This window comes from Ctenopharyngodon idella, chromosome 7 (assembly GCF_019924925.1).
Source record: "Ctenopharyngodon idella isolate HZGC_01 chromosome 7, HZGC01, whole genome shotgun sequence".
In the NCBI taxonomy this organism is placed as follows: domain Eukaryota; kingdom Metazoa; phylum Chordata; class Actinopteri; order Cypriniformes; family Xenocyprididae; genus Ctenopharyngodon; species Ctenopharyngodon idella.
Window position 1 is genome coordinate 24,775,131 of NC_067226.1, and position 10,069 is coordinate 24,785,199.

Sequence of the window (10,069 nt, forward strand, 5' to 3'; positions counted from 1 at the left end):
AAGTTAATACCAGACGATGAACTACAATAGGACCAACACTACAGACAGGATATTAGAGAAAGTTGTTTTATTAACAATATATTTATACAAACCCATTGTTCACTAGGGCATCAGATCTGAACAGTCTATTTATGTTGTATCAAACTTCACTTGAATTAACATTACATAAAACAAAAACAAAACAACAAAATAAAATAAACATGCTGCACTGGCAGCACTACAAATAATCAAACAAGTCTCTACCATGTCATCGTAGGGGCAAAGCAACTTGAACTTTAAATTATGAAAAACAAAACGTATCTACTTACAATCTACTCAAACTTAGCTAACATCCTGTTTCCTACATTCAGTCTTTCTTTGCAGAAAGGGGATGAGCTGTTTGTTATTTTTCATTTCAATGATCTTTTCTGCCAGTTCACCAGCTATTTTTTTTTTGGACAAAGTTGTGCTAGTTTCAAAAGTGTGTATTTACCCTTGAACTGGTCTAGGACACTTTTGTCTGCTATGTAAATCTCTGCAATTGCTGCCGTGTCTTTCACAGCATTTCTTGAAACGTGAGCTTTCTTGAAGGCTGCAGTCATCCTGAAGCCTTTTTACACAAGTTTTAGGACACTCAGATATCTTTTCACCACATCTGAAATTGAGGCAACTGAAAAGAAAACAATTGAATAAATCACCAATGAGTTCTATGTAGTGTCTTGTGTGGTGTCTTAGTTGCAGGGTGAGCCACAGTGTTTCCCAAAAATGTTCTCTTCAAAAGGAAAGTTACAACTTAGATTAAGGTGTGTGTCTTTGATTTAGAACATCTGTTGTATTTTATAGTGTGAGGGCAGTCTGCTAATTAAGGCAAGACTATTTGCTTATTTTTGGTTTAAAAAATGAGGTAAAAACTAGCCAGCATATTCTTTATATTTAATGATTAATTACAGCTTCACCTCATCCAGCCATAATAAGTAAGTGCATACATAGTCTGTCTTTATTTACTTCATTCAAAACATATGTAAGAAAAAAAAAAGTTAGATACAGATCATCGCTGACTCAAGAAAAACAAACAGAACAGTTAAGCTTTTGACATGTTGATTTCATGTCATTCAAAAGAGAGATGATAAGAGTGATGTTGCAGGATAGTGTGCACAATGCCTCAAATCCAGTTAAAAAGCCACTAACCCAGATAGCACACGCAAGTCTGTAAGATGTCTGTTAATGATCTCTTGATCTGGAAAGCATCTGCTGTCTACATGTAAGTGTGCTATCAGGTAAGATACAAATGATAACCTAAACACCTAGGCTAATACCTAAATAAGTACAGCATGTCTTAAGAGCCTACCATACCTCGCTCTCCTTTTCCACCTGACCTCTTCATCTTTTTGTTTTCCTTCTTTCTTTTTTTACTTCTCTTCTTGCCATTTTTCTTTTTATACTTCTTTTTCTTCTTTTCCTCAACCGAAGAGTCAGAGGTAGAGCTGGAGCTTGAATCAGTGCTAGTATCAGTGCTGGAGTCCAGCATCATGGCCTGTGGCTCCTCATCTCCAGTGGCCATTATCTCCCATCTGTCAAATGATAAAACAAACACAAATAATGTTTAGAGCGTAACTTCACTAGAACTGGGAATCGAAAATCAAGTCCAATTCCAGAATCGGATACTTAAGGTCAGGAATCAGGTAGTTGTTGTAAAATTCAAGTTCAATTCCACCATCTATTCCTGGGTGTGCAACATTTTTAATTTAATTTTTTTTAGGTGGCGAAAGTGGCTGTTAAAAATGTATTTGTCTTTGAATCATTCATTCAAGAGATTCATTCAAAAACACTGATTCATCCAATAATAAAACAAGTAAATCTTGAGTGAGTCATTGAATCATTCCATTTATAAATTCCATGAGATTTTGTTTAGTTGTCTAATATTTTTCTTCAGAATTGTGAGAGAACTACAACCTTCATTAAAAAAAAAAAAGTCTCAATTTATCCAGAATTATGCAGCTCTATTTTGCACACAAACAGCTCTTAAATGAGTCCAGTTTTTATGTAGCTGGCTGATATTCAACGATACCCAACATTAAACACCCTCAGCTCTGCACTTATACCCACTGCATAACATTATAGAATGTTTATTATTGTTGATTATTAATGTGGTGGAGATTACATTGTGTCTAAAGAGACATTGCAGAATTACAAATAATGTGTACAAAGTCTCTTAGGTTTGATATATACAAAAAGAAAAAAATACAGTAGTGTTCTATTTTCAAGCTGCATTGTGTAGAACTTTACAATAACTATTATAATATCGAAGGCAACCCTTTTTTGTTTCAATTAAACATTATGGACAAAAATCAGCGCCATGTAGTTTTAAATTTAATTATTTTCACATAAACGTGTTTATTTTTTATACATACCTTGTTCTTGTGCAGACTTCTCTTCAAGTTGATTCTTGAGTAAGCCATTTCCTCCTCCAGAGACTGGAGCATCTCAGCCGCCTTCTTCCAGAGAATATGTTGTTTAACAGGCTTGAGACTGTCCATCTTAGCAGCTGCAAAACATGACATGAAAAATTTGTAATACATCAGAAGACCCTCAAGCACAGAGTCAAAAGTCAACAGCTAACGTTATACCTTTTGTCTAGCGTGTTTAGACCAACAAATTAGAGAAAAAATAAGGAATACATTAATCAGTGAATTGAATCACTTTCAATTCTGTCGGACGCGTACTACCGTGACGCATCGTCTGGCGCGAATTTGTGTTCATTCGCGTCTTTTAATTGACTTTGTATATATTATTGTGTCACGCGAAATATCAGCCTCATGTAAACTACTTTTACATATATAAACACAACTTACCACTTTTGTTTGTGGAATCTCCTTCGCCCTCGGTATTTCCCTTCCGTGCCTTTGCCCGGGTAAAATGCATGGTTACCCAGCGCACTGCTCCCATTGCCAGATGGGGGGCGGTGTACTGAATGCTCTGGATCAAACATGTTATGTTGATAATGAAAAGAAAATTGATAACGATTTTGGTTTACATGCAAGTAATAACAACCAATTTCAAAAAGAAATAAGAACAATGTTTCTCAATGGAGTTAACTCTTACCATCTGGACAACTAAATTTTCAGGGAGTGCGACTTAACCAATCCGATTGTTGAAGTGCTCGATCACGTGACAACTCTGCCAACACTCAACCGTGGTAGGTGTATCTGATAACATATTTAGCCAATGAAATGAAAGTGCGCCAGTTTTTAATTTTTGGGTTGTGTTGGTCGTTAAATTGACAAACAGTTAGCCTACTAGCTCGATCTGGCGGCTTTATGAATTCACTGGAAAGAAAACTTTTGACAAAGGTTTATTCTAGAGAAATTAAAAAATCATGTTTAAAATTGATAAAATGTTTGCAAATGATTGGCTTGCTGAAACGCAAAATTAAATGCAAGAACTGCGGGCATAAAATGAACATGGTTGCCTCCCAGACCAAGGATTATGTCATCTGGTAAGAATAAATTCTTGTAAACTATGGTTCCATATTTTGTTTTGCAATAAACACAACCTTGTAGATATGATTTTCTCCTTATTATTACAAGAATACATTTTGATCCAATTGTTTGAAGGAGCGACTGGAAGTAGTAAAAACAGATATTTCAAAATAAGAGTGTCTGTGTATTTCGTGTTTGTTTATAATTAGAAGCCCAACATTAAGTATATATATATATATATATATCTATATCCATTTTTTCCCTAATAACCATTGCTATGTTGGCATTTTTCTATGATTACCATTGCTATTTTGCATTAAAGTGTATCAAATATGTGGTATTTAATTCGGTGTAATTCGGTTCTTATAGTTTCTCTCTGGGCTGCCCGTCACAACAATGTGTGTGTGTGTGTGTGTTGAAAAAACATGTTAAAACATTTCTGTGTTTATCATACAATTTCATGTTTTAAAAAATCCCAGGGAGTGTCGACGTAAAAGATGTGGACGGTTGAAAAGAAGTGTTAGGTCAAAGTCACTCTTCTCACAATCACACTGCAGTTTATTCACATGGATGAAGTACATACATAGGTAAGCAATGCAAGTTTATTACGTAAGTGCAATATTTTGCATTTTACACTACGTGTGCAGTGCTTGAGTGCATAAAACACAATTGCACTACAGCACACGTTAACATAGTTTATGTTGGCATGGATTAAAAAATATATTGTGGTCAATAGCATAGCATATTCTATTGCAAAAGCATGTCCTGTAATATGTCACCATGTTTTGATATTTTGCTTGTTATAATAAACATATAAATATATTTTGACCATAATTTTAAGTATGTGAATTTCTTTTTCAAAGATTTTGGCTTCTCACAGAAGATGATGGTGACTTTGATGTGGCACTGTGTTGCAATGAGCATCAATTCTAGTTACTGTACTATACTGTACTTTTTAGTTAGCTATGGTTGAATTTCAGCAGTAATGTCAAGAGTCAAAAAACTAGTGTCCAAAATAAAATATACAAATGATGCTTTGTTTATTATTAATATGCTTTGCTATTATGATTTCTTTATGTGAAAATATACTGTTTTTATTTAATGGTCATCATTTTTGTTAATGTTGATCCTTTGTAGATTCGAACAGGTTTTACATCTATGGCAAGTAGACATGCTCAAGATGGCATTGCAAAGAGCACAGCAACACTTTCTATGATGTCAAAGAAACTCAGAAGAATTTGTGTAAAAAGCCTGGAAAAGCACAGAAAGAAAAAGAGGCAAAAAGTTGGTGGAGTTAATGTCATAGTTGTCATAGTTCTCACATTGATGAGAGCAAGTTCTGCCATAAACGCAAGGTAATGTAATCTAAATGCAATGCACTTGATGAAATGTGTTACATATTGTAGAACCAGAAAGAGCTGACATCAATATGTGCATCGTAGTTTAGGATAGATATAAGTAGTGAGGGTGGACATCACTTTCCCCAAAGCTGTCAATCAGTTAATACAAATTTGGTTTACTTTTTCTTATTTTCTTATATTGTAAGCATATTTATTGTATTATATGGAATTTTAAAAAGTTTTGGACGGAAAAAGTATTATCATGTAATTACTCCTAACTAGTAATATACTTTTACATGGTCAAGAGATTATTTTTTTTATTATTTTCTAACACTGTTCATACTTTTTTTTGTAGTATGCAAGAGGACGCTTTGGTAACACCTGGAAGAAAAAGCGAACATGGGTTTTTGGTATACTTGAAATCAAAGCTGCAAGCAGATGTCCAATTCTTCGCCTTGTGAAAAAAAGAAACAAGGAAACCCTTGTTCCAATCATCAAAAAACACGTAAAAAGAGAAAGTCTTGTAGTGAGTGATGAGTGGAGAGCATACACCAGCCTTTCTCAGGAGGGCTACAAGCATGTGAGAGTCAACCACAGCCAGAATTATGTAGATCCTCAAACAGGACTACACACTCAAAACATTGAGAGAGCGTGGCAGACATATAAGAGGGAAATTTGGCGTATGCAGGGAAATTGATCTGAGAAGGCCTTAAAAAAAACAGCTCTGCTTCATTGAGTGGACTTACTGGTTAGCCAGAAGACATAAACATGGTGTACTTGGAAGACTTCTCAAGGACATAAGGAATGTAAGTAACCACAGATCAGTTTAAGACCCCCTTACTATCGTGAAAGGCAGAATTAATTAATTTTTATTTTCATATTTTTTGTTATTTTATTTTATTATTATTATTTATTTTATTTTGCTTTGGTGTTGTTGGCCTAGGAAATTATATCACAGAGAAGGACCCCTGGTGAGACTAACTGCTGCATGCAAAAGTTAGTAACTGTCTTTAAAATATGAGATAATTTGACATTTTTAGGGTATGGTCAGGTATTCTTAGGTATACATGTCAAATGGTATGACCCCATGAATACATTGATAATTCATCACTATTATAAAAATGTGTATTAACTTTAAAAATTACATTTGAAATATTTCCACCAAGGCCATGTGCTTACATAGGTGTCCATGATAATACCTGTCAAATTTGATTTTAAATTGAAATGTCAAATGGTGTAACCGGTTACACCATTTGACTTCTATTACAAGCCTTTCTGTTAGGGGCAAATTTAGTCAAAATCACTAGTTTATGGTCCTTATTTTGCGGCTGACCTTATTTCATTTGTAGGAGTTTAACTTTTAGATGCAAAAGTCTTAAACCAGACGCTAATTTGCGCTTCTCTTGGCAGATTGTTCTTTAATTTGTGCTTCGTCAGTAAATCACGCGCTGAACTTCATACATTGCCGCTACATTCAGAGATATACAGAATACAAAATATTGCTAAATGTAAAGGCAACCTACGAGTGTCCTTTTGTGTAGTGAAATAACTATAACATGCACATGCTGCTGCTGCTTAACTTTAGCATGTACACTTTAACTGTGGAATTGGGCATGGAATGGTGACATCTAACACCGCAAAAATGGTAACATCTAAATGAACTAATTTTGTTCAAGTCAAAAATATTATTTAACATCACTGAACCAGCCTACATACACCATCATCCTGAGAGCCTTCAGAGGCCAGTTTATCACAGGTGAGGTACAGGCCAAAAGAGCTTACTAACTACCAATACTGTTACCAATGTCTAAGAATCTGTGGGCCTTCTCAAATAAACTAGAGAAGATGCTGGGATTTACCCAAATTAAATTAATTTTTTTTTTTTTTTTTTTTTATCACCGCTAAGACGCATTTCTCAATATTTAGGAGAACTGAGTGAAGAGCTTTGAAAAATGACCTAACCAACTTTCAGCTTCACAGCAGTTAATTTCACATTCAAAATGCACTGAAACTACCAAAAACTACCAAAAACACTTAATTCATGTCTCAAATCATGTCATTCTTCACAAGACTAGCAAAGACAAAAAAACAAAGACTAACACTTGTGTAGGTGTTCAGCTTACATCTAATTATTTTGATTGTATTTGATTTTTTTTTTTTTAGATTCAGAATATATTTTAATATAGTGTTACTGTAGAAATTTAGCAAATTTCAGTCTTACTCATTTTTGTGTTGTGTTAGGTCTTGAACTTAAGTTGAACAGTTTTGTAAAGAGTATGTAAGCATGTGTAAATTGGCCTATATAGAACATAAAGCTTTGGTGATGTTTGTGTCTAAGTGAGAAATTAATTGTATGTTACATGACAAAAAGTTATTTGTCATGTAACATAAACTGCAGTGAATTATAAACAGTAAACAGTGTCATTCTTGTTTTGTAAAGAAATTTTACAAAAGAAAACATTGTATAATGTTCCTGTTTTTTGACAAAGTGACAAAGTGTGTTTGTTGTGGGAAACCTTTTTCTAGTCTTGTGAAGAATGACTTGAGTTAAGACATGAATTAAGTATTTTATTAGTTTTAGTGCATTTTGAATGTGAAATTAAACTGTTGTGAAGCTAAAAGTTGGTATGGTAATTTTTCAAAACTCTTCACTCAATTCTAAATATTGAAAAATGTCTCCTAGCAGTGATAAAAACTGTTTTAATTTAATTTGGGTAAATCCCAGCATCTTGTTTATTTGAGAAGTTCCACAGATTCTTAGACATTGGTAACAGTAATGGTAGTTAGGGAGCTCGTTTGTCTGTACCTCACCTGTGATAAACTGGCCTTTTTGAAGCCTTCCTGTATTGAAATGTAAATTGCCAGTGGGGGTTGCTATCATGTCTGCTATTTCAATAAGAAACCTTGCTGCCATTTGTGCAGCACTGTAACACTACAGAATTTGTAGTGTCTTATTCATCCAGTTCACTAAACCAACTTTTTAGCTTCACAGCTGTTAATTTCATATTCAAAATGCACTAAAACTACCAAAACACATAATTCATTTCTCAAATCAAGTCATTCTTCCAGAACACTAGCAAAGGTTTCACCCAACAAACACACTTTGTCACTCATAAAACACAGACTTAAAAACACTATCGACAGGCATTATACAATTTTTTTTTTTGCTGTTTTCTGCTGTTCAGAATTCACTGCAATTTGTTACATGGTCCATGTTTGCGTTACAGTACAATTTTTCCTCCCAAGTTTCCCCTTGTGTATTGATGGTAGTGAAACTGAAAGATGAATACCTGTGTAGGTGTTCAGCTAGTGTTGTCACGGTACCAAAATTCCAGTAGTCGGTACCAATACCATAAAAATTTTACGGATTTCGGTACCACAGCACAATCTGTTGGAACTATTTTACTATTTTATATAGCCTATTTTAAAAACATATTAAATATGGTAATCATACATATAAATATTTGGAGCATGTGTGTATGTTTGTGTGTGTATATATACCTCAGTGAAATAAACTTTGAAATATAAAAAAAAAAAAAAAATGCTCAAACATCCATTTTGTAACAGACGTGTGTGTTTATTTTAGCTATTCCTTGAATGAAACGACACACTACAGGCTGTAAAACTATGAATATCGGAAAATAATGGTAACCTAAATAATAAAGTTAAATATTATTTAAAAAAAAAAACATTCATTTTTTATTTCTACACAAAGATGCGTCATGTAGCCTACTGCTCTTCTCTTAGAGAGGGATGTGGGACACGAGCAGGAAAGAGACCATTTCGCTTTAATAATATCTTCATGTTATCTCCTGATGTTACAAGGAACTAACACTTGTTGTAAAAGGTCTGAAGAGCGAGTTTTATCTTCACACATTCAGGCTTGATTTAGCGCTGCCAGGGAAAGTAAAAATTACCAGCGTGTGTGAAACGTGCTATATAAATAAACTTGACGTGCCTTATCAAGTCTAATAACAAGCACAAACTGTGTTAAATAGAAGCTGACGTGCAAGCAAAAAGGTTCCTGTCCTACAGTGTTTTTTCTACTTTACCACAGTAAAGAATGCGAATAGCCTATAAAAGGCCTAAAAGCGAACGAAAGGAAGAAACGTTATAGTCCCCTGCGTGAGTGAAGATTTGGGAAAAGAAACAGAGATTTCATGTTCAGTGGAATAACTAATGGAATATTGTTAAATTCTCTGCTAATCGGGTGACCAGATCGTGATTCGCAAAACAGAATACAAAGCTTAAATTTATGGACTCACGTAGGCCTACCTCTCTCATTCGGCATGAACCAAAATGTTTCCATGGCTGCGATGTCACATTTAATTGCTCTATTATTTCTTTTGTAAACAAAGCTTTGTGCTTCACTCGTGTCATATTCAAGTAAATACTGGCACAGCCCTATCAGTGGGTACCGAATATACCCGGATTCTCGGTACTACCGGTACTACAGAAATGCTGGTATCGTCACATTTTCAAAATTTCAGTACCGACTTGGTACCGAAGTACCGGTACTTTTGACAACACTATATTCAGCTACATCTAATTGTTTTGATAGTATTTTATTTTTTAGATTTGGAATATATTTCAATATGGTATTACTGTAGAAATGTTGCAAATTTCTGTCTTATTCAATGTCATAATAATGTGTTCAATCTTTTAAACTATGTGAATACATCTTTCACTTAGACACAACCACTGCCAAAACTATATACAGGGCCTAAAACTAACTTTTGCCACATCTGCCTATGGCCAGTGACTTAAGAAAATTTTCCAGCCATACATAGTTTTTACTGGCCATGAAAATGACACCAACATTTTAGATACTAGTGAAGATTCACAATTCTCTATTCCAATTTCAAGACCACATCTAAAACCACTAGCCTAACTAATATAAATGTAAAACATTATTAAAGACAAATAAACAGTCAGTAATAAAATAACAAATAATCAAATAACAAGCAAAAGCACAAATAAATACAAATGATATTATCCAAATGATACAAATAAAATGAACCGTGCTTTTCAGGTTTTTCAGGTAGGTCTAACAGTAGTTTTCAGATACAGAAATTAAATAAAGTAAGGAAATGTAATATAACACTGCATAGCCTTCGCTGTAAATTAAACATCCTTATTGATGAATCCTTATTAAAGTTACAAAAGTTATTCAGTCAACAGAAGTGAGGGATAATTTTCTTTGGCCTTTGTTGTTCGATTAACATTAAAAACGCAGACAATGCATGGATCTAATATACTGACACTGTATAG

General features: G+C 34.0%; 1 long non-coding RNA gene across 2 annotated transcripts; it reads right to left on the bottom strand.

The window, feature by feature from the left end:
* Positions 1-50: 50 nt before the first annotated feature.
* LOC127515901 (uncharacterized) lies at positions 51-3,190 on the bottom strand. Of its 2 annotated transcripts, XR_007930882.1 has the most exons (4): positions 3,082-3,190; positions 2,832-2,955; positions 2,391-2,524; positions 51-1,550 (listed from the first exon to the last, which is right to left on the bottom strand). It is a non-coding gene; the product is annotated as an uncharacterized LOC127515901 (long non-coding RNA). The 2 variants fall into 2 exon arrangements; XR_007930881.1 differs by lacking the exon at positions 3,082-3,190 and having other exon boundaries at positions 2,832-3,053.
* Positions 3,191-10,069: the final 6,879 nt, after the last annotated feature.